Raw genomic sequence first — 26,615 nt, 5'->3', positions numbered from 1 at the left:
GTTTGCGAGTGGCCTCGAAAAACCATAGAACAGTGTTGTGCCTTGATTTTCATTGACAGTGATATAACCACCATATTCTTGAACTTCACCGGAGGCTGCGCAGGTAATCCATGCACTCTATCAGCTTCTTGCTCTGCCAGTATCTCCTGGCTAAGGTAACTAGCTACTGAAGGCTCTGCCACACCTAACGCTTCTATGGTCAAACAAACAAAACGCAGAAGATGAAGATTAAGAAAAACTGAACACAAAGCCATAACTGATATATATCTCCGGTGTAGGTGTGTTTGTGTAGGTGTGCGATATATATCCACGCATTGAATTGGCTAACGGCCAAACCAAATACGCCAAATACAGTGATTCAAAAAGCATTCAAATGCCTAAGCTGCGCCGCATTTCAGTAAGTTGCAGATGTGATCATTACAATGCAGCAACATTAATATAAAGTTGCATGCTAAAAGAATCAAAATCAAAATCTGGTATATATTGGCTTAGAAATATTTCTAGCCTTGTAGGAGAATTTGTAGAAGATAGGAATGAGAAAACGCTAAGGTTTATACTGTAATTAATAACACAAGAGTCTCAAGATAGAGAATGAAGCTTCATTGTAAGAACTGTGGAAAGCACCTGTAGCAGATGACGAGAGTCATGAGCAAAATGACGGCGACAGCAACGAAGTCTATTTCGTTGAAGCCTTTGGGAAGAGACGGCACCGTAAGGCGCCATTTGGTGGAGGAGATTCCGATTGTGGTGCCTAGGTACGTCATCAAGCCTCTGGCGACGGTGACATTGGAAAGCACAGACCAAAGGTGACGTGGAGGTAGCTGAAGGCGCCGTCGGCAACGGGCATGTCGACGACAAACTCAGTGTAGCAGAAGGCGGAGAGGAGGGTGCAGAAGCCGGCAGTGGCAATTAAAATAAGAGTAAACACCAAATTCAAATTAAATACTAATAGTATCTTAAAATTTCATTAATTTATCTACACTATCCATCCATTTGTAAGTAAAAATCTTTTTTATTTTACCTACAATTTAGCTGTAGGGATAAGTTTTTATAAGGTTTTACCTACACTACATAGTTATAGGTAAATTTTTTTTATATTTTTCCAAGATTTACCTATACTAAAAACTGTAAGTATAAGTCTTTGAATTTAACCTACATTAAACAATGGTAGGTAATAAAGTATTTTTAAAGTTTACCTACACTAATTCATGTTTGTAGGTAAAGGTGTTTGTAGGTATAAGGCATTTTTCTTGTAGTGCCTATGGTGGTTCAAGGAATGTGTGCAACACTTTTTTCACTAAATATTTATTATTTATATTGAAATTCGGGTGAGACACTATAGATAAGTGTTTGTTTGAGTATGTATTACATTGTTTCAAACATGGATCAATAATTTTTAACCAAATTTAGGCCATTATTTGGAACCTATGGTTGTGTTTAGGGTCTTATTGGAAAACTGTATTTATTAAAAAAGACAAATATACTTTAAGCATAACATGCTACCAAGTTGACTCATCTTCCAAAAGTAAAGAACCCAGTATAAGAAGATTTTTTATTCTTCTACCAAATTAAAAAATTTATTTCTTATGTTATCAAAAATTACATTTCCTTCGTTTTTTTTTTCTTCTAAGCGTTTTACCTTAAACTCAAAAAAATTAAAGTAGGATATTTTTCTTAATTATTATATTTATTATCCTTTAGGCACAAAATATAAAGTGATGTCTCTTTTATTGAATTTGTACCTATTTGGCTAAAATTTGTAGCTTTCACCTTGACATGGCAGAGGTTTGAGCAATTAAAGAATCCTAGGAAAAAGAGTGTGCCACATACTAGTAATTCAATGATTAACACTGAAGATCTTTTAACCATATACATATACTTTACTAATTAATAGTCTCAATTGTGATTTTGTTACTATCTGACTTTTCTAGGTATATTTATTAGCCGATTTACTCCAATAAATAGTCGGAAAAATTGAAATCCAAGTTGTCGATCACCTCGGAAAAATTGAAGCAAAAGGCGTCTTTTCTTTTTGTTTTTCGTCTCTTGAATAAATGGTTGGAAGACAAGTTGAGAAACAAAAAAAGGCTCAATAAGCAAAACATTGGATTGAAACAATTTTCTCTTCAAAATCAATCCAATCCAATTGATGTGTGAATCTCATAAATGTTGATTAAAATGAAATTGTGTTTAAGTCTGTCTGGAAGAGCAGCTCTCTGAAAAAAGTCTTGACTTTTTCATGGAAACTTTTACATGACCGTTTGGCAACTAAAGAAAACCATGATTATGAAGGGCCAAGACATTTATAGTAGCCAAGATGAGGTTACTACTTCACCTTCCTCTAGTGAAAGTGAAGAAGCAAAAGGGGAAGAATCTAGTGAAGAAATTGACTCCCAAGAAGAAAGGAACCTTTTAATGGTCAAAAGGCTTCTAGGAGGCCAATCTTGTGACTTGGTAAATTGGATTGATGCTATTAAACATCACTTGTAATGTTGCTCTATTTTTTTTCTTCATCCCTGTTTTTGTGTGCTTTCGCATTCCTTTATAGTCGCATACAACTATTCAAAAAAATTTCCCCATTTCTATTTATAAGCGAATGAACATAGGAATGATATTGAATCATATTTCTGAGTTCGACCTAAGTTAATCCCGTGCTGCGGAATTTCCAAGTTTTACTTACTTTTGAACGATTCGAAAGTCATTTTCAATTATTTTTTTTATCGACATCAATCGAGACTATTTTTGATCGGATGTCAGTTGGGGCAATTTTTTGGCAAACGCCGACTTGGACTTTCTTGGACGACATAGGCTGGTGATATTTTTTTGCTTGACGTCGGTTAAAAAGTAGCACCTACTAATGTTGATGAGAAAAAGCTTGGCCTACGTCAGTTGAACAAACCCTCAGCTGCCATCAACAGAAAACAAACTTAGCTGATGTCAACATAAAAATAACAATGACTAACATTGACCGAAAACCTAGCCTATTTGAACAAAAAAATATCCATAAAATGGCTTTGGCAAAAACCCTAGCTTGATGTCGACCAAAAAACCAAGCATATGTCAGCAAAAAAATGGCCTTGGCATCGACCAAAAATAGCCTTGACCATTGTCGACCGAAAAACATCATCAACTGATAAGTTCTATCCTATTTTATTGTGTACTTTTTTACTCTTAATGTTTATTGTGCCCAGTCCAACCATTTGAATGATGTGAGAATAGACTGTGATTGGAAAGTCATGATTTTATTTGGAATTGAAATTGGATGGTTGATGTGTTATGACCTAGGGATTTGTTTTAATATATTAATTTTATAAGAGGCTTGCTTTATATGTATCAAGATTTTATGATTTATCTTTCTAAGGATATGTGGTAAGTTGTAAAATTCAGAATATTTTTTCCAAGAAATTGGGGACAAGAAGAAATGATGTCTCCATAACCATGAACTATGAAATTGGGATAGAACACCACTTTTATTATATGAGATTGATGTTTTGGGTATTTCATAAGTCATAATGGTTTAAATAATATAAATTTTCTCAAACTCTATTTGAATCATATTTAATGAAAAATATAACTTTTTTATTTTTAGAGATTGTTTAATCTAGTCGATAAAAAATCAAGTTTTAATTTCAAATCAATCAAATGAAATTTTGTTCATTTAAATAGTGGATAAATTGAAAGTTCTAGGCATTGAGACATGTTTTTGTGGTAATGATACTCTACATAGATTTTTAACTATTTGTATAGGAACACTTGCCTAGTGGTCAACTCCAACTTGTTCAAACTCATTCAAACCCATGAACCAAACCCATAGACCCATTGATGTGACATGTCTTTAAAATTACTATTGTTGTTTATATGTTTACATATTTTTTATATTTAAAAGTTCAAATACTGGTGATAACACATTCACTAACTTGTTCAGACTTCAAAGTCTTTCATGAGTTACTAAGTTCCCATTCTCTCTCTCACTCTCTACACTTAGCATCAGATTAAGGTTTCCAATTCTTTCTATTGCCCTCCACACATTGACTATAGGACATCCCCTCCATCACGTATTTCGATTTCATCGAATGTCATTGTTGACTTATTGAGATTAAGTACTTAATTGTTAAGCAATATCACCATAACACTTTCATGATGCGCCAGCTAAGTGACTAGCTTCAAGGTGATTTTTCATAATTTGTAGTTTGTGCTTATTTAAAACCTCAGTTTTAAAAAGTTTAAAACAAATTTAGATGTTCAGAACCAATTCACTTAATCAAAATCAACTTGTTTGTGACCAAGTTGTTTAGGGTTGGGTTTCATAAAAAAGTAACATGAATCCAACCTACCTTCTAAAGGAGGAAGCTACAGGATTGAGCCAGATATATAGGTACAAATTCAATAAAAGGGACAACATTTTTTTTTGTGTGTGTGCGTATGTGAAGGGTAAAAAAACTTGGCCAAATCTATGTTATCTTTTTTAGTTTTAAGTAAAGGTTTCATAGATAAAAAATTGAAGGTAAAGAAATTTTGAATTCCATCATAACTAATGTTTTATTTGGTATAGATAAAAGATCTTCTTATACTATTTACTATTTAATTTTGGATGATGAGTCGATTTGGTAGTAGGTTTCATAAATTAGAAATTGAAGTAAAGGTTTTAAGAGTGATTTGATTTAGGCTTAGCCCTCCAAATGTCAAAAACAGTCAACCAAAGTCAAAGTAAGGAGTTGTAAGTCGACCAATTTATGACAATTTTGTAAAAAGATACAAGTTTAGTCAAAACCTTATAAATTAGAGTTTTGAACACCAAATTAACTAATTAATTAGTGTAGGCCTAATATAAATAATATAAATAGACAAAGACCTAATATAATTAATGTTTCTAATTATTAATTAGTTAACTAGAATTTAATTAACCTTAATTGTCTTAATTACAGCTAACTAATAATAGATTACTCCCTCCGTCTCGAAACAAGCTAAACAGGTATTTTATTTTCAAGATCCTTGTGATGAAAGATGGTTAGTGGTTCTACATGGAAAAACAATTAACGTTAATTTAGCCTAAAAAGATTAAATTTGTACTTCTGAGTTCGAGGATAGTGGGAAGCGTTTTGAAACTTTGAAAAAGGGGAACGAGAGGTCAACATTGTGTTAAGCATAGAGGTGGGTCTATGTCTTCGGTGGTGCATACAGGATATTAGGAAGGGAGGCAGATTCATGAAGGTGTACCATGGGTGAGTAACTTTGTGGATTTATTTTACTTTTGCATTTGTTTGAACTCATTAAGGCTTGGTGCTATGGCACTTCTTGTGTCTATTGCCCATCCAATTATTAATATATTTGATCTTTTTTCTAAAAGCATTGAGGTGAGACACAACAAGGTTCTAGGATTCAAAAAACTCATCTTTAATTGATTTAGGTGAGTTTTAACTATTAGAAATTGTAATTTAGTTTATAAATATAGATTGGTGATTTCACAAATCCCATGAAATTATATTTTAAAATTTCTAATAGACACGTTATCACTTAACTAACGATAGGAATCTAGAATAATTTTTTAATATATCAGGAAACTAGAGGTCATCATTAATTCATTTATTGATTTTTTTTGTCTACCATTAATATTTTAAGAATATAAGTAAAAAATTGATTAATGTTACATTAAAAAGCTAAAATGACAATTATTTTGATTTTTTTTCTCTTACATTACAATTATAATGGAATGGGAAGGAGTAGAATATAATGAAAGATAGAAGATTAAAGTCTCTTGCAAGATGAATAATGAAACTTTAATTAATCCTAATGAAACAAATTTGGACCCAAAAACCTAATGGGCCAATGGGGCCCGGCCCAAAACCCCAAGATGTAGGGTTACAATACAAGAAATGTAAACACTCTCCCTTGGTCCTCATTCATGCGCAGCCACTTCTAGAGTTTTAGGAGAGATAAGAGAGCTTTTATCTCTTGCCTGGTGTTCTCTCTCTAACTTCATGGTCATCCTAGGTCACGTTCTCACCTTTACAACTCAAATCTTGTCCCTTGGACATCAAATTCAAGGAGGAAGTTCTAGCAGACAAGGGTTTTTCATCAATCCATTTTGTTTTGCATTTTCTTGAACTCTAGAAGACTTCAAATATCTCAAGGTATTGTGAGGTTCTATTTTCTTTAATGTCTATTTTGGTTTGGGAGGTTATCCTCCATGAGTATGGGCTCTTAGATTTGGTTTGGGGGGGATTAGATTGAATTTTAAAATGAAATCCAAAATCTGATTTTATTCAAAACAGATGGGTTTATTAAATTTTAATATGTTCGACTTTTGGTTTATTTGATTTTCAGTTTTTTGCTTGATTTATTAATAAAGTTATATTATAAAATCAGTTTATGAACATTCCTAAGAAAACCGATAAAGTAAAGACATCAAATGTACAATTAAGTCTATTAACTAGTAAAGTACGTTTTTGTTGACAAATCTACAGTGTTAAACATTCATAGATTAATATGTATAGTACATTGTTTTGCCAATGATTCTTTAATGGACATTCTCTCCTACTTAATTTTTTCAGTTTAATGTAAAAGTTTATTTATAAAGAAAATTAATTTTGAGTTGCATAAAAAATTCCTTGTTGCTTTTGGTAGGGATAAAAGATCTTCATATATTGTGCTATTTACTTTTGAATGATGAGTAGATATGGTTGCACATTATACATAAATTAGGTTAGTCCTTTTTAATGAATTTAATTACTTATATCGATATCTATATTATATTTATTAGGTTAGAAATATGTAGACACAAAATAACATAACACCATGACATAAACTTTTGCAGTTTCCAATTGAAATTCACATAATTGGAAGGAATTATAGAATATATTGAAATTCACATAATTGGAAGGAATTATAGAATATATATATATATATATACATCAAAGATTAATACTCTCTCTGGTCTCATATATACGCAAAAATAATTACTTCCCATAAATTAAGAAAGTTAGTTGAAATCATTTAATTTTGCTAATCTCAAGTAGAAAGTAAGGTTATTCTTAAAATGTCCTCCATTCAAACCTGATACTTTGTACACTATATTCCATCCAATATCTACATATATTGTTAGGGATGAGTCGAGCCTAATGGTTAGTGTTTTATATGCATACCTTGGAAAATTGCACTTTTCTTAATTTGGTTTTTGTTCTTTCTTGCAATATCATCACACTCAATTTATCAGGTATTTCTTTATTTTTGAAGTGGCGTCTACATATATTGTTAGGGATGAGTCACCAGATTCTTTGTACACTAAAAATAAAGGAGTCACCAGATTCTTTGTACACTATATTCCATCCAATATCTACATATATTGTTAGGGATGAGTCGAGCCTAATGGTTAGTGTTTTATATGCATACCATGGAAAATTGCACTTTTCTTAACTTGGTTTTTGTTCTTTCTTGCATTATCATCACACTCAATTTAACAGGTATTTCTTTATTTTTGAAGTGGTGTCTCCAATCATCACACCTTGAAAAAGGTATGTATGTCTTCAACACCCCAATCCCAACCAATAGGGAAGATGAGATCATTGCTAAAGCCCGTTAGAAGACAAGTATGATGGTTATATTTGAATGGGACACATCTTAAAAGGTACGTGTCTGACACTTTTTTTTAAACTACGTGATGGGAACAAATAAGAAATTTCTTGTCAATTATTTTTATAATTATCGGATGATTGATAGTAGGCCTTTTATGAAACAAGTGCATAAATTGAATGTATGCTTAATATCTACGAACAAACACAATATAGATGTAGATGAAAGTTAATGATTCTATCTTGAATCATTGACAAAGTTCCTTCCTTATGGAATGACTTTAAAAAGTTTGAAACATCTAAAAGATCAAACCGATTTCTCTTGAACAACCGAGGTAGTAAAATGATACCAAAGGTACATATGTTCAACAAATGGTGTGAGTAATGGAGGAAGGTACATTGAAAAAGTTCTCTAAGAGTAGGAAGTGGGATTTTGTTATTCATGTAGTTTCACGTGCAGCCATAGTAAAAATGCATTTACGACTTCATTAAATATTGGATTGAGTTGGAATTTTGTGAGCCAATTCAGGATACATAATTCTTAAATCTAAATCTTTGGTTTGTTTATTGGTTGCTTGTGGTGAGAGATATTTAGTTTGTACTATCAACAATTTTTTATACTTTCATCTTCTTGATTCTCTATTTGTATGTTTGTTGTTGTTTTAGTTGTTTAACAATTACTCACTTTTATCTAAAACCATGTGATTTTCAGAATCATGGGATTTGGTTGTTTTGTTAAAAAAGTTGAGAGATATTTTGTTCATTAAGTTGTATGATTAATTGATGAACGTGATTTGTGCACTAACTTGAGTATGTTTAATCTAAAACCATTTGGTTCATATATATTTTTAAAATCGTGGGTGATTATGTGAAATTTTCAAAATTATTTAAAGATTGTATCCTTTCATGAGATTTTGTGTTTACTCATATGAAGTGAAAGTATGAATAGATGCACAACAAACATGAGATGTGACTCTTCACCAAGAGTCATGACATATGACTCTTACCAAGGGCCTTGAAAGCAGAAAATCACCGGATTCTTTGTAACCGTGTCCCTTCCTTTCTTCCCTTATGCACATAGAGAAATAAGGAAACTATCATCGCTAGTTGTTTTCTTTGGTTTTCCTTAACTTTTGTTGAGTCATCACCTCCAATTTCAACTAACATAATAGATAAATTTTGCTCGTGCATGTGTGCACGCATACCATGTCGAAGCATAGGTTGATGTCGTAAGATATTATAAAAATACATACCTTTCATACACAAACAAACATATTACTAAATCCTACAAGATCATATTGTAGTTTGATTTTGTGAACATTCATGTCATTTAATTATGCTAGTATCAGAAATAAGTAAAACATATTAACAAATGGTAAAGATTTGGTTTATAAGCTAATAATTTGTTCAACAATGACAAAATTTTGTTATATTTAATTTCTAAGCCAATGTATCTAGTCTATTGATTCTCTTTTCAAGATCCAATACTCCTCCAATAAACTGCCTTGATTCATTTATCTCATTTCCATCTTTATAATCTTCCTCCAAAGCCTCCATCAATGGTTCAACGGTGTCTTGGGAAGGATTTCCAAATAAAATAGATTTCAAAGGAGAAAATTCAGGTGGAAACACCAGCATCATTGCGTAGACTGCTCTTTCACCAAGTAATATTCTTTGCAAAATCACGATGATGATACAGTATTGACTGCTTCCACCATCCTGCATAACGCGTGGTGACATCTCCCTCAAAAAATCCAAGCAAGAAAATAGAAATTCCCGTTAGATATGGGTATGTAGTAATTTTTCCATGCAATGCCTTTGGTTCCAAAGAATGTAGCCACACAATCTAAAACTTCTTGATGCATTCTAAATTGCATTGCCACTCTTTATGTGATAGGTACTTTTGCGTAATACATTTGTGTGACAACTAGCATTGAAACTCTCATGCATATAGCAAAAAAAAAAAACTATTTTTATGTTGGCTTAAAATATTGGTCGCAAAGCTGATTATCTACATCAAGGAAAACAAACTTGCTCACTAAGCCATTGGGAGAGAAATCAATCTCTGCCAACCAAGTTGCATAGAATGTTTCATGCTCCATTTCATTCCCATTATCGATGAATATCAACCCTTGCTAATGTATAAACCCCATCCTTTTTAGGCCTTGTAGTTTGTTTTCCTATTGTATGTATCAATTTCTTCTCCACATTTATCATTTCATGGCTTTGAAATGGGGTGAAGACGGGATCATGAACTATTGGAAAATTCTCCAACACCATCACATCCTCCAAGGTGTTTTTTTTTCTTACCTTAGGGTACCAAAAAGGTATTTGTCTCAGGACACCACTTCTCAACAACCCCAAAAAACATGTTTTCATTTTTTACTATGAAGCACTTGGGTTGAAAACATGTGTTTTGGGTTGTTGAGAAGTTGTGTCCTTAGACAAATACCTTTTTGTGCTCCTAGGGTGAGAAAAATGTCACCTTGGAGGATGTGATGGTGTTGGAGGGTTTTGCAACTGTTGGTGATCCTGTCTTGACCCCATTTCAAAGCTAGGAAATGATGAAAGTGGAGAAGAAATTGATACATAGAACAGGACAACAGCAATCTCCAAGGAGTAAAAAGAGTAGGGACAACAACAATCTCCAAGGAGTAAAAAGAGTGAGGTTTATATAAACATTAGCATGGATGGATTTTTGTCAATAGTGGGAGTGAAATTGAGCATGAAACATCCCTTGTAACTTGCTTGGCAATGATTGGCTTCTCTCCTAGTGGCTTGGTGAGAAAGTTTGTTTTCTTTATTGTTGTTCATCTTGCTGGTGAGAATCAGCTTTGTGACCAACAGTTTTATCCAACATATAAAATGATTTTGGTCTATCGAAGAAAACAATAGTTTATTTGACTGGTAATGAAGAATTGGAATTGTAGTTAACTCTTTGGTCACCCTTTTACTTCTTGATCCAAACTTGGGTGTGGGAGAGATTAACAAATTAGCAACCATAGCCTAGGCTGATTACCAATGAAGAACATATGCTATTGAGGTGGAACAAGCTTAATCAATTGAAAATTGACTGTGTGAGATTTTCCCTGGACTCTACTAGGGGAAATTTTCCTTGGCATCCTTAATCATGTTCAAATTGTTGGTAAGTTTAGGTCTTTTAATCCAAAAAAGGAAACTTGGTTACCATGTGAGAGTAATTTGGATAAATGAAAATAGTTTTGGTTGTTATATGCATGAGTATTTCGATGCTTGTTTGCAACAATGTATTATAAAAAAGTACCTACCACATAGAGAGTGGCTATGCAATTTGGAATGCATCAAGAAGTTTCAGATTGTGTGATTGCATTCTCTGACACCAAAGCTATTGCATTGAAAAATAACTGCATACCCAAAACTACTTTAAAAATTGCAAACAATATTACTTGGCAAAAAAGCATTCTAAAGCTACTCTGCCATCATGGACCTCATGTATCAAAAGCAAATACAAATGGTAATGATGCTGATGTTGCACCTGAATTTTCTCCTTTGAAAACTGTTCAATTGGGAAATACTTCTCAAGACACTGTTGACCCAAGAGACGGAGGCTTTGGAGGAAGACTATGGAGATGGAAATGGGAAAAATGAATCAAGGCAATTTATTGAGGGGTTAATGGATCTTGAATAGAGAATCAATAGACTGGAGACAGTGACTAAGAAATTATAAAGATAGCAAAATTTGGTCACTATTGAAAAAATTATTCTTATAATGCCTAAAAATAAAATATGACACGATCTTGTAATTTTTAATGCCTTCGGTACATTAATGCCTTGGTTTCACATTTGTTATTTGTTATTTTGCCTTACTACAAGAAAAATGACCTATACCTACGGACAAAAACTATCACTATAAATAAAACAATCAGTAGGTAAATGTATGATAGACTTTGTCCTACGGACGTTTCTTCCGTCAACTTTGAGGAGGCGTATAATGACGACTAATTGTCTGTCACTATAGGTTTTAACTACTATGTATAGTGTGTATGTAAAAGTCATTAACTTTTACTTACATCTCCTAACTTTAGGTAAATGTCTTTAATATGTACCTATCTTCTTCAACTGTAGGTAAATATGTTTAACATGAACACCTCTAATAAGAAGACAATTCTAGGGTGCCAATTTGAGAGCCTAACTAGAAAGGCTATGACCTGTTTGGTAACTAGGGATGCACCTTGGCATTGGAATCTGCCCTCCTCAACCTTGCCTTGCTATAACATGAGTGTCCAAGTACTATTTTTCCTTAAATTATTACTAGCTGGAAGCTTACCAATCATCATATACGGACACACTTTGCATAGAGTCAATATTAGAGAATCTCAAGCCAGAAGCATATCTTTTACTACATTAGAAAGCACAACTGTACAAGAGAAACAGAGAAAATCCTAGCTAATGAACACCATAATAAACTTCACTACCAGTCGCACTCTTCTCATAGTTATCATTAAAAGTATTTACATGGCCTCGCATGTAAGCCTTACCGTCACAAGCACATAAACACATTACTCCATTAATCCATCACACAGTACTCTATTTGAAAATGGATCTTTCACTCTGTGCCTACAAGGACTGCTGACCCTTCCACCTGATAGTTCATCGCATCTAATAGACAAAATATATCATAAGATATAAGTCTCAAAGTTCATAAATGGGGAGAGTCACACGGTCAAAATAAGCAAACTAACCATGAATGCAGAAACAAATATTCAAATAAATAATACCACTATTATGTGTAGTGGAGCTTTCCAATTTTTGTACCTAACACTCGATTTTCTTGTTAACCAAGGCCCAAAAGACCACCTAAACAAGACTTGCAACCACTTGAGAGCCTAACCGAACTTTCTTAGATTATAATTTTGCTCTTAGGAACTTACAATGTTATTACCTCGGTGAAATTTAGTTGCAACTGGCAATCCTAGTTACGTAATGGATATTCAACTCTAACTTCTTAAGCTCTAAGATTACCTTCAAAAGTGATATGAAGATTTAAGTTTAAATTAGTCTAACCCATTCATTTTGGACACTACATTTTCCGTTTAGTGAAATTTAGCTGTATGTGTTGGCTTTTTGTGAACTCCTATTCTATTGTCTTTGACCTCACATTTTCCCTTTGTACCTGATGCAGTCTCAACTGACATTAACCTTATATTACTATTGGGACTGATCACTGATTCTCTGTTCTAAACAGATGAAAAGAATATTCTGCAAAGAGAACTGAGAGCAGCACCGGTAATTATATTTAAACTCATGTCATCTTGTTACCTTGAAGAATGCACCCCAGATTTGCTCTTCCTTGGCAGGTACTGCAGTAATCTTATTCTTTGGATTCTCATAGCATCTCAATCCTCCAACTGCTGTAGAGTAGAAACATCCAGTCCAATTTACAAAATAACAATGTCAATAGTGACGGGATACTTACAATCATGGGGAGCAAAAAGAAAAAGAACATAGACAACGTCAATGTAAAAATCCTCATATTATGAATTATCATCATCTTGAAGGGCAGGGAGGAAATGATCCAATATGGGATCACTTGGAACAAATAGTTTCCAAAATGCTGAGGATTGTGATATGCAGGAACAAAAATAAACTCACCTCGAGGGAAAGAAGCAAGTGACTTGCCACAAAAACCTTTAAGCAATATAGTTTACTTTATACTTGTGATATGTTGGAACAAATAGAACATTGAATACAAACCAACAATAGCATGGGAAGATATAATTTACTTTACTTGTTTGGTGAACAATATATAAAATTTGGTCAAGTGAGACAACAATATAAATACTAAGTACCAACTAATACAATATCTATGCCTTTTTATATAGCTTTTCATTAAAAAAAGTAATAGAAAATAATATGTATATGATGGAAGCTTGCTTGTGGGGCTTCTATGGAGGTTGGATCTTTGAGCTTCAATGAGGTCCTTTAATGGTGATTTTCCACCATGGAGATGCAGCAGAAGACAAAGGAGAAGAGGTGAGAGGAGGCGCCATCCACTAGGGAGTAAGCCATGGAAGAAGGAGCTTCACCACCAAGATGAGCCTTGGATAAGAAGCTTGGAAGGATGCTTCAATGGAGGAAAAGAAAGAGGAAGAGAAAGAGAGAGGGGGGAGCACGAAATTGAAGGAATAAAAGAGGGAGAGAAGTGGAACTTTGAATATGTCTCACAAGACTCTCATTCATCAAAGTTACAACAAGTGTTACACATGCTTCTATTTATAGACTAGGTAGCTTCCTTGAGAAGCTTTCTTGAGAAAACTTCCTTGAGAAGCTTCTTTGAGAAAACTTCCTTGAGAAGCTTCTTTGAGAAAACTTCCTTGAAAAGCTAGAGCTTAGCTACACACACCCCTCTCATAACTCAGCTCACCTCCTTGAGAAGCTTCCTTAAGAAGATTCCTAAAGATGCTTGAGCTTAGCTACACATATCTCTCTAATAGCTAAGCTCACCTCCTTGAGATGAGAAGCTAGAGCTTAGCTACACACTCCCTATAATAGCTAAGCTCAGCCCTATGACAAAAAATATGAAAATACAAAAAAAAAGTCCTTACTACAAAGACTACTCAAAATGCCCCGAAATACAAGGCTAAAACCCTATACTACTAGAATGGCCAAAATACAAGGCCTACGAAGGAAATACTTATTCTAATATTTACAAAGATAAGCGGGCTCATACTTAGCCCATGGGCTCGAAATCTACCGTAAGGCTCATGAGAACCCTAGGGCCTTCCCTTGGATCTCTAGCCCAATCTACTTGGAGTTTTCTACCCAATGCCCTTGCGGGGTAGGATTGCATCATTCCCTCCACCTTGGAAAGGATTTGACCTCAAATCTCGAGGTTCTTCATACTCTGGGCTTCTTCCCTCAACACCTGTAAAAAGAACAAAAACATATGTATTAGTGGTGTTTCGTATGTTGAAGTAAGGTAAGGTCTGAAAACCAATTTCCTGGGCATCTTCCCATGAAAGAACATGGTTTCTCACCAACTCAATGAGTGGTGCTACAAGTATAGAAAAATATGGGACAAACCTTTTGTAAAAGTTTGTTAAGTCATGGAAGCCCCAAATTTTTCTTATACTTGGTGGAGTGGGCCACTCAGGAATGACCTATATTCTCTTAGGGTTCATGGGAACCCCTTGATCACTATTTGAAAAATTAAGAAAAGTAACGCAATAAAACATACCTTTTTCTTTATTTTCATATTGATTATTCCTACCAAAAAGTATGACAAACCTAAGGTGTCCCATATGAGTACCTAAGTTTGTATTGAAACTAAAAATAAGAACAAACCTACCTAATGGGTCCCTATGTACACAAATCATGAAGATGTTGGGTGCATGAGTGATTTTACAAAAGAGTGTTGCACCACTCAAAACATTCATCATACCACCTATTTTAGGGACTTGGTGCCTATTAATACCTATTTTGGGCACCAACAAAGCACAAGGATTTAAGCTTTTGCGAACCAAACCCTCATCCAACAACTTCTTTACTTGAGGAATAAACTCAAGCCCAAGAGGTGTGGCAATGCTAGCAAGTGCCTTTTTACAAAAGAGAAAATGTGGAGGTTGTCTAAGAAGGGAAATTTCTTTAATATTTGTCTTTATTTCAAAATGTCTTTCCTTCTTAGCTAACCTCTTGGAGGAGACATTTACCTCCTTACACTCCTCCTTAACCATTAAAGGTTGTCCTTCTTCTTGGGGGTAGATCTCTTCACTAGATTCTTCCCCTTTTGCTTCTTCACTTTTACTAGAGGAAGGTGAAGTAGTAGTCTCATCTTGGCTACTATAAATGTCTTGGCCCCTCATAATCATGGTTTTCTTGGTGGGGCATTGAGAAGTAATGTGTCCTCTTCCAAGACATTTAAAGCACTTCATGGAGCTAGTCTTCTCTTGCATACTAGCCTTAAGGGGTTGCTTTTCTATTGTCTTCCCTTTATCATCTTTGGGCTTAGAAGGTCTCACCCCTAAGATTCCTTGACCTTGGTCTTTCTTTGGATAAGAGTGAGAGCCATAAGATTTTGAAGTAGACTTCCTTTTAAGTTGTTGCTCTACCCTTATTTCCCAATCTAAATTAGCCTCTACATTGTCCTTCCCATGGAAGTATGAGAGTTTAATGTTAACCTCTTGAGACTTTCTTTCATTTTCCCTCCTATGGGAGTGAGGTCTAAGATGTGACCTATGCCTTCCTTCATAATAGTCACGAAGTTCTTCACTTAGGCTCTTACAAGAGTTATGACTACTATAGGAGGCATGTTTTTCTCTTTTCATTTCTTTTATTATTTTTCTTCTTTCTTCTTCTCTTATTTTCTTTCTTTCATCTTGACTTATTTCTTCCACTCTTATTTTTTTCCTTTTTCTTTTCTCTCTTGTTTTTCTTTCCATAGCTTAAGGGAACTCAACTCATCTAAGATTCTAGATAAAGGGTCTTTATGACTAGTACCCTCGTCATTAACACTAGATGAATGATGACTCATGTTGGTTCCTAAGTTGTGGTTCTTTCTTGTTGGAGGTTTGAAAACAAAAAGGTAAAAGAAACTATGGTTGAAACTAGCCAAAATAAACACTAAAAGAGGTGTGAAAGATAAGGTAAAAAAAAAACTAATTGGTAAAAGGAAAGCTATCTAGGTGGTTTGACAATGGAAGGTAAAGGATATAAGCTATGAAAGTAAGCAAGAAATGTAAACTAGGCGAATCCTAAGAGTGTTTGGATGACCACATTCAAGGTTCCCAACAAAACACTCACTATCCTAAGGAAAAATTGCCTAAAATTATTACACACAAATGGAAGTTTGGTAACCTATTGGAGGCTCCCAACACACTTCCAATGAAAGGCCTTTTTGTTACAAAACTTGAAAGCAATGAAAGTAAGTAAATTGCAAATTACAAAATTACAAAACGGTCCTCAATTTTGGTGGCTGTTCTCTCTTTGGTGATTCACTCAATTTGGAGTGCTTCTTAGTCCAATAGCTCTTAAGGTGGTTGGCACCTTTCTTCTTGACTCAAATTCTTCAAGGGATGGCACCAATCCTCCTTCCAATTCCCTATATGGCAACCCACAAACAAGGAAACAAAGAGACAAGCAATAACCAAAGACAAAAAAAAAATGAAATGAAAGCTAAACCAATGGATTTTTAACAAGACAATTTTTCAAGGATTATTCAACAATTAAAGCAATGAAAAGGACATAGAAGCAAGCTAGGACTCAAAGAGAAACTTAGAATGGCTCTAGAGTAGAGTAAAAAAAACTAAAAATAAAAAACTCAAAAAACCTTTAGCTTTGGCACTTGTCTTCACACTAATTTTCAATTGAAATTTTGGAACTAAGATTGGTATAACATAGGCACCAATTATAGAATAAATTTTGAGCCAAAACAACAAGCACACTTCTCTTTCATTTTTTTTCTTGGATACTGATTTTCCTGCCAACTTATGTGATTTTTCGTATTTTTTTCCTTTTATCCAAATCACTTGTTTCTTTTTTATAACTTTTTTTCCATATGTTTAGCAAATTCAGTAAAAATTTCAGCTCAAAATTCGAAGTAACCAATTCTCAGTAATTTTTACAAGTTTGTATGTCCAAGCTGCCAGCACCAGCGATTTTTTTTAAGCATGATATATTGATTGCCTTGGGCTTACTTTCAACCTTCCTATGTATGTTGAACTCACTAGGATTGTTTAACACAGTTTTAGGAGTTCAATATTCACTTAGGATCAACATTTCAGCCAGCAATTCAATCACCAAAACTCAAATTCACAATAGACACAATCATAAGGAAACCTAAAAGTTCAAGAAAAGGTTCACAATCAAAGACTCTCTAAGAATTTTGCATGAACATGTTAAGGACTAATTAACATGAAAGATTTGACTCAAATCAAATAATAGGTTAAAATAATTTCATACACTCATGAACAAATCAGTTAGACAAAGAAACAAGAAAATAAAATTCAGCACAACATAAGAAATCTTATGTGACAAGTTTCATGACTAGACATGACTTCTATGACAAAACTACAATAGGTGAACAAGTCACTCTAGATTTTTGAGGTTTTCTTCTACTTTAATATTTTTGTAAGAATTTTATGGTTTAGGTTTCAGCCACAAAAAATAACAAGACAAAACTCAAAGGAACTCAAACTCAACACAATTCATGGTTCAAGAACGCGAACAAGAAATTTGAAGCATAGAAAATCAAATCTAGCTTCTATAGCAAGTTTAATCGGTGGAAACTCTAAAGAATCATGTTTAAAACATTTATCACAAGACATGTGAGGAGATACATGGAGAAAAAAATGAAGAAACAACAATGGAAGAGAAGGTAAAGCAAAAAAATTAATGGAGGTTTAAGGAGCACCTACTTGAAGCTCTTGTGCTCTGATACCACTTGATGGAAGCTTGCTTGTGGGGCTTCTATGGAGGCTGGATCTTTGAGCTTCAATGAGGTCCTTTAATGGTGATTTTCCACCATGGAGATCCAGCAGAAGACAAAGGAGAAGAGGTGAGAGGAGGCGCCATCCACTAGGGAGTAAGCCATGGAAGAAGGAGCTTCACCACCAAGATGAGCCTTGGATAAGAAGCTTGGAAGGATGCTTCAATGGAGGAAAAGAAAGAGGAAGAGAAAGAGAGAGGGGGGAGCACGAAATTGAAGGATTAAAGAGGGAGAGAAGTGGAACTTTGAAGTATGTCTCACAAGACTCTCATTCATCAAAGTTACAACAAGTGTTACACATGCTTCTATTTATAGACTAGGTAACTTCCTTGAGAAACTTTCTTGAGAAAACTTCCTTGAGAAGCTTCTTTGAGAAAACTTCCTTGAGAAGCTAGAGCTTAGCTACACACACCCCTCTCATAACTAAGCTCACCTCCTTGAGAAGCTTCCTTAAGAAGATTCCTAAAGATGCTTGAGCTTAGCTACACATACCTCTCTAATAGCTAAGCTCACCTCCTTGAGATGAGAAGCCAGAGCTTAGCTACACACCCCCTATAATAGCTAAGCTCACCCCTATGACAAAAAACATGAAAATACAAAAAAAAGTCCTTACTACAAAGACTACTCAAAATGCCCCGAAATACAAGGCTAAAACCCTATACTACTAGAATGGCCCAAATACAAGGCCTACGAAGGAAATACCTATTCTAATATTTACAAAGATAAGCGGGTTCATACTTAGCCCATGGGCTCGAAATCTACCCTAAGGCTCATGAGAACCCTAGGGCCTTCCCTTGGATTTCTAGCCCAATCTACTTGGAGTTTTCTACCCAATGCCCTTGCGGGGTAGGATTGCATCAGTATATATATTGGGAGTATATTTTATTATTATTATTAAATCATAAATTATGATAAATATTAATTTTTTAATTTTAATAATAGATATTTTTAATAGGAAATAATAAATATTTTAAAAGCTATATAAAAAGGGATTTTTAATTAATTGACAACTTAAAAAGAAGTGTAGGTTAAATTTATATATCCATTGCTTTTATCCTCCTCCATGATGTAAATCAAGTTCAATGAAACAATGCAACTATTTGTAATACTATTAATTAACAAATGATATTAAAATAAAAAATAAATATTTTTATTAAAGAGTTACTTTGGGGTAGATTTAGAGGGGTAGTGTAGGCTTTCCAACTTTATAATATCAGACATGTACATCTATTAAAGATGGAATGCATGGGCCAGCCCAACCGTTTCAATGTTGGAATGCAAAGATGATGAAGCTTCACTTTAAAATTTTACTCGGGACCAACATGTTATATTTTGATTCATAAATTCACCCTTATAAAAGTATTCACTCTTGAACAAGAGAATATTAGGAACTACTCACTCTCTTTCATGATAAGCTACATAACTTCTCCTGTATCAAGTATGTCACATTAATTTATTTTTAAGTTTTTTTATTTCTCCCAATTGTTTAAATTTTGTCTATCTCAATTTAAATTTGAATTTTGAATTTTAAAATTTGATACATTATATCAATTTGATAGACATACTGATCATATGTATTTATTTAAATAATTTGTTCACAATGTGGTCATAGCTAAAAAATTGCAGAGCTAAAAACTTCTAACTAAATGCTTAGGTGTAACATAAATTGGAAAATCAAAATATTGATACTTACTGGGTATAGTTCAAAATCAGCAGCTGGCCCAATGTTTAATATGTTCAGAGCCTCAGCTTTTGCCAGGTCGTACTATTTAACACTTGTTAAGAACTCATTGATGCTCTCTCTTGTTTGAACAGAGGCAGCAGTGTCAACCAAATAATCATAAACCTGCTAGATGTACAGAACATTCATCTACCAATAAAACTTACAAGTATTCCCATTTATTAGAAAAATCAAATCTAACCTTGTATTCAGACTGTGCTACTTTGGCAATAACTCTTGTTGGATCCTTTGAAGCTCCTTTAGCTCGTAAGAAATCAAGGACCTCAAAATTTGTGAGTGCACTAGCATTGCCCTCTAAGCTATGACAAAGCTATTAAACATCAATCATATCCCAATATAAAAGAGAAAGTTCAATTGAAATTAGTGTATTAATTTTGAAAACAAACAAAAATGGTAGAAACATACATTTTCATCTGTAAGACACCAGAGTGAGAGAAAAGGCCATTACAAAACAAGAGAGTGTCTCCTTTGCTTCTGCAATAAAACAAGCCCAGTACACAAATAGACAATTACAGAATGAAATTCCCAGTTTTCACAAAATATAACAAATAACACTGCTAATACAACTTAAACACACATAATTGGGTTGGGGCAATTTTTTGGCAAACGTCGGCTTGGACTTTTTTGGACGACATAGGCTTGTGATATTTTTTTTGCTTGACGTCAGTTAAAAAGTAGCACCTACTAATGTTGATGAGAAAAAGCTTGGCCTACGTCGGTTGAACAAACCCTCAGCTGCCATCAACAGAAAACAAAACTTAGCTGATGTCAGCATAAAAATAGCAATGACTAACATTGACCGAAAACCTAGCCTATTTGAACAAAAAAATATCCATAAAATGGCTTTGGCAAAAACCCTAGCTTGATGTCGACCAAAAAACCTAGCATATGTCAGCCAAAAAATGGCCTTGGCATCGACCAAAAATAGCCTTGACCATTGTCGACTGAAAAACATCATCAACTGATAAGTTCTATCCTATTTTATTGTGTACTTTTTTACTCTTAATGTATTTTGTGCCCAGTCCAACCATTTGAATGATGTGAGAATAGACTGTGATTGGAAAGTCATGATTTTATTTGGAATTGAAATTGGATGGTTGATGTGTTATGACCTAGGGATTTGTTTTTATATTAATTTTATAAGAGGCTTGCTTTATATGTATCAAGATTTTATGATTTATCTTTCTATGGATATGTGGTAAGTTGTAAAATTCAGAATAGTTTTTCCAAGAAATTGGGGTCAAGAAGAAATTATGTCTCCTTAACCAAGAACTATGAAATTGGGATAGAACACCTCTTTTATTACATGAGATTGATGTTTTGGGTATTTCATGAGTCATAATGGATTAAATAATATAAATGTTCTCAAACTCTATTTGAATCATATTTAATGAAAATTATAACTTTTTTTTATTTTTAGAGATTATTTATTCTAGTCGATAAAAAATCAAGTTTTAATTTCAAATCAATTAAATGAAATTTTGTTCATTTAAATAGTGGATAAATGGAAAGTTCTAGGCATTGAGACAAGTTGTTGTGGTAACGATACTCTACATACATTTTTAATTATTTGTATACGTACACTTGCCTAGAGGTCAACTCCAACTTGTTCAAACTCATTCAAGTATGGGTTGGGTCATGGGTGTTAAACTTTAAACCCATGAACCAAACCCATAGACCCATTGATGTGACATGTCTTTAAAATTACTATTGTTGTTTATATGCTTACATATTTTTTATATTTAAAAGTTCCAATATTAGTGATAACACATTCACTAACTTGTTCAGACTTCAAAGTCTTTCATGAGATACTAAGTTCCCATTCTCTCTCTCACTCTCTACACTTAGCATCAGATTAAGGTTTCCAATTCTTTCTATTGCCCTCCACACATTGACTATAGGACATCCCCTCCATAACGTATTTCAATTTCTTCGAATGTCATTGTTGACTTATTGAGATTAAGTACTTAATTGTTAAGCAATATCACCATAACACTTTCATGATACGCCAGCTAAGTGACTAGCTTCAAGGTGATTTTTCATAATTTGTATTTTGTGTTTATTTAAAACCTCAGTTTTAAAAAGTTTAAAACAAATTTAGATGTTCAGAACCAATTCACTTAATCAAAATCAACTTGTTTGAGACCAAGTTGTTTAGGGTTGGGTTTCATAAAAAAGTAGCATGAATCCAACCTTCCTTCTCAAGGAGGAAGCTACAGGATTGAGCCAGATATATAGGTACAAATTCAATAAAAGGGACAACATTTTTTTTTTTGTGTGTGCGTATGTGAAGGGTAAAAAAAGTTGGCCAAATCTATGTTATCTTTTTTAGTTTTAAGTAAAGGTTTCATAGATAAAATATTGAAGGTAAAGAAATTTTGAATTCCATCAGAACTAATGTTTTATTTGGTATAGATAAAAGATCTTCCAATACTATGTACTATTTAATTTTGGATGATGAGTCGATTTGGTAGTAGGTTTCATAAATTAGAAATTGAAGTAAAGGTCTTAAGAGTGATTTGATTTAGGCTTAGCCCTCCAAATGTCAAAAACAATCAACCAAAGCCAAAGTAAGGAGTTGTAAGTCGACCAATTTATGACAATTTTGTAAAAAGAAACAAGTTTAGTCAAAACCATAGAAATTAGAGCTTTGAACACCAAATTATCTAATTAATTAGTGTAGGCCTAATATAAATAATTTAAATAGACAAAGACCTAATATAATTAATGTTTCTAATTATTAATTAGTTAACTAGAATTTAATTAACCTTAATTGTTTTAATTAAAGCTAACTAATAATAGATTACTCCCTCCGTCTCAAAACAAGCTAAACAGGTATTTTATTTTCAAGATCCTTGTGATGAAAGATGGTTAGTGGTTCTACATGGAAAAACAATTAATGTTAATTTAGCCTAAAAAGATTAAATTTGTACTTCTGAGTTCGAGGATAGTGGGAAGCGTTTTGAAACTTTGAAAAAGGGGAACGAGAGGTCAACATTGTGTTAAGCATAGAGGTGGGTCTATGTCTTCGGTGGTGCATACAGGATATTAGGAAGGGAGGCAGATTCATGAAGGTGTACCATGGGTGAGTAACTTTGCGGATTTATTTTACTTTTGCATTTGTTTGAACTCATTAAGGCTTGGTGCTATGGCACTTCTTGTTGTGGTTTTGATGATTAGTGTTTAGTATGTTTTCAGTTAAGTTGAACTATGATGTGCATTATAAGGTTGTTATAGACCCTTGGGCATCATGTTCCGAGCTAAGAGTTTTGTTGTGCATTTTAGTTAGATGAAGATGACCCTTAGAGTATGCTACGTCTAGGTGAAAGATAACTACAAATTCTTCTTGGGCAGAAGTTATTTTGAGATGAGAGGAAACCTAAGATTAAGATGAAATGCTCTTAACTAGTAGTCGAACCAAAAGGTTATTTTAGGACTCATTGGATTAACCTTTATGCTTGCTGGAGATGACTCAAGCAAGTTTTAGTTTTTGAGTGAGATCCTTATAAGGAGTAAGCCATAAGTTCATAGAGAAGCTGACCACTGTAAATTGTTGAGTGCTATCTTAGCCGCGTAGGTCCTTATTGGAGTAGTAAAATATTTGAAATAATTTTTAAGTTTAGAGGAGTGCTTGTAGGAGGACAAATAGTGATCAATGTTTCTTGAGAACTTAAGACTTATGAAAAGATTTATCCTATATGTGAGTTAGAATAGGTAACCATGGGGTTCACCATAATATTTTGGGAGACATTACCGTTAGTTTGATACATTGTGAGGATCTTTGGAGTTGAATCCGAGATAAAAGAGATGGGTAAAATTCTCAAGAATCTTGTTGTGAGTTTAGTTTTAAACATTAGGACTAGCTTAGTAGTTAGAGCTTGTATAGGAAACCGATGATATGACTAGTGTCCTAGTTATAGAGTTAGATATTGTAAACAACAATCAAAACCTCAAGTTCAAGTACAAAGTTATAGGGTGACATGGGTATATATGTGTGAAGATTACCTTAAGGTGAACAAACTTACAGAAGTAGGGAGTAATCTGTATTGCTTATCTAATTAGCACCCAGTTAGTATCAGGTAGGCAACCTTAGAGTTGAATCGTTACAATTCTTGGACCTAAGTGAGAGTTATGAGTCAAGTATACCTAAGTAAGGAAGATTGTGCTTAGGGAAGAGGGATAGATTCGAGGGTAGTTAAAAGAGTCGAAACTCATTATTTTTTTTGAAACGTCCGATGTTCGAAAAAGAGTCGACCATGTGATCAGTCGTGTCTTCTTGTGTTTGTTTTTTCATTTCAAATTGTCATTAGCATCTCCTATGATATTATTATACTCCAAATAGTATGTCATTCACATTCTATTATGGTTGAGATGTTACTCTTGCGACACAACTTTGCTCATGAAAAACTATCATTGAGGGAACGAGGATCACCAGATTTACCGTCAAGTGTAGAAAACTCTTATGATCGAAGTCACCGATAAGTGTTTCAACAAAGCAGACAACTTGATATTGAAAACTATATGGGTAATATCTTTTCTCGATATTTCGGCAAAGTTTCGGGGACGAAACTTCTTTTAAGAGGGGTGGAATTGTAACATCCCAATTTTTTTAATCTAGATTAAAAAGGACTGTTATTTATAAATAAATAAAGTTTTAGAAAAATGATGAGATTTTATAAATAAATAAATAAATAAGGAGATATAATTATTAATTAAAATAATGATTTGAGAGAAAATAAAATAGGGTATTTCATTTATTTGTTTGATAGGAAATAAAAAAGTGTTTGTTTTTATAAAATAAATAAATAAATATAGAGCAAATAATAGGCTGAGTACCCTAGGTATAAATAGTTATGTTAAGTCAGGTGCCTCTTTTTGGCCTCATTTTTGTTTTTCCCCTTCTCCTCTCAAAACCCTTTCTTTTTCCCGCAGCCCACCAAACCTGTCTTAGAAAAATGACGATCTCGGGCTCATTCACCGTTGGATCATCGTGAAGTTTGAGCACCACGTTTGCAACCCAATTCTGAGACTTTTAACAGTTGGGTATTTCGATATTACGTCTGAGCCTAGGGGAAAACCCTTCGCATTTTAGCCTTTTATTTTCCCGCAGAAACCCAAAACTGTCTCAGTAAAACTACGATTCCGATTTCGTTTACCGTTGGATTTTCATGAAATTTGGATATGCTATTCGAAATTTAATTGTGCACACTTTCACCGTTGGGATATTTGAGATATATATTCGTAGAGGGAGAAAAAGGAATCGCATGAAGACAGTATAAGTGGAGGTTTCAATCTCTTCTCCGTCTCTCTTACGTTTGGGAATTCTATGGGAGCAGTCGGAGGAATAACTGAAGGAATCTCAAGGAACCACTAGAGATGTTACTATCACTAGCTGAAGACACGTGAGTCCGCTCAGAGGTAAGGGATGAGTTTATCGCAATTGGGGGTTAGAATGAACATGTGTAGGGATCCTTAGAGAACTAAATTTGGGTTTATTTTGGGATGTTTATTGAATTATAATTTTTCTTTATGATTATGAATACAATATTATTGTCTTCTATGTACCAGTTGATGTCCTGATGAGAATTGATTGATAAACTTGAGTGCTCTTGATGTCTTTGTATTAACCCATGATTTTGATTAATTGATTTTGATACAAATGTGAGGAACTATTTCAGAGGTTTTACATTCCATGTTGTCATAAAATCTTTTGTATAAATTGTTATGTTGAGGTTATGAAATGATGATTCAAACTGTGAGTATGTGATAAATTGAACATGTGACGAATGATGAAATACATGTGTATTGAGATGAGATGTGTGTATTGAGTTGTGAACTATGAACTGTGCAATCACACAATTGTAAGACCCTTTAAGGGCGACAAGTATTGTGATGGGATCCACTGTGGGAACCCGACGAGTTAAAATGATTTTGAAAACAATTGAGTAGATGTGTGTATTGCATAGTTCATAGGTAAAGTGTATATGATTCATGAGGTGTGAAAACATGTAAAATTGAGATTATACCATTGTGAATGGGATTAAGTGTATGTGATAAATTGAGTATGTATATGATTGAGATATATATGTGTATTGAGTTGTGAACTATGAATTGTACAATCACACGATCATAAGTCCCTTCAAGGGCGACGAGTTAATGCTACGTCCCTTTTAGGGCGACGAGTTGATGTTAAGTCCCTTTTAGGGCGACGAGTTAATGTTAAGTCCCTTTAAGGGCGACGAGTTAATGATAAGACCCTTAAAAGGCGACGAGTTAAAATTATTTTGAGAACAATTGAGGAGTCGTGTGTTTTGTACAGTTCATAGATAGAGTTTGTGTGCTAAAATGTTTTCTGGGTTGGACCTGAATCAGGAGGGAGAGGCCTTGACGGACTCTTCGGAGTGTAGGCCTTGGGGGTCACACGGTTTGAGTGCTCCTTTAAGCCTATGTTGATCCCATATGGTTGGAGCATTCTCGCAAAACACTGTGACCCTGACTGGTCTCCCTATGATATTACCTAGTGAGAGTGACTTGACTTACTATTGTGTGGTTTGTCTTGTCATGTACTCCTAGGTGCCCGACGAGGTTTTTCACTAACATGGTACCACATTGCATATAGGCTTGAGTCTTAGCATAACTGTTGCATACGCTTGCTAATTGTTTATTATGAAATTGATGTGTTATTATGTCTTGATCGGAGTGTGTGATTCCTGTGTATTGTGATTGATGATTGAAAAGTGTGATTGATGAATGACAAAGTGATGAAATAGTGTGAGATATGCTAAGTAAATTGTATTTGGCTACTATATGTTGTGTTGTTTCTCTCTAGTAGTTAGAAATGTGA

At 34.0% G+C, this 26,615-nt stretch overlaps 1 pseudogene; it reads right to left on the bottom strand.

Moving 5' to 3' along the window:
* Positions 1-9,008: 9,008 nt before the first annotated feature.
* On the bottom strand, positions 9,009-20,184 carry LOC121173947 (uncharacterized; annotated as a pseudogene).
* Positions 20,185-26,615: the final 6,431 nt, after the last annotated feature.

This window comes from Glycine max, chromosome 18 (assembly GCF_000004515.6).
Source record: "Glycine max cultivar Williams 82 chromosome 18, Glycine_max_v4.0, whole genome shotgun sequence".
In the NCBI taxonomy this organism is placed as follows: Eukaryota; Viridiplantae; Streptophyta; class Magnoliopsida; order Fabales; family Fabaceae; genus Glycine; species Glycine max.
The sequence above is the reverse complement of the archived record's forward strand: the minus strand, read 5'-3'. Positions and strand labels throughout refer to the sequence as shown.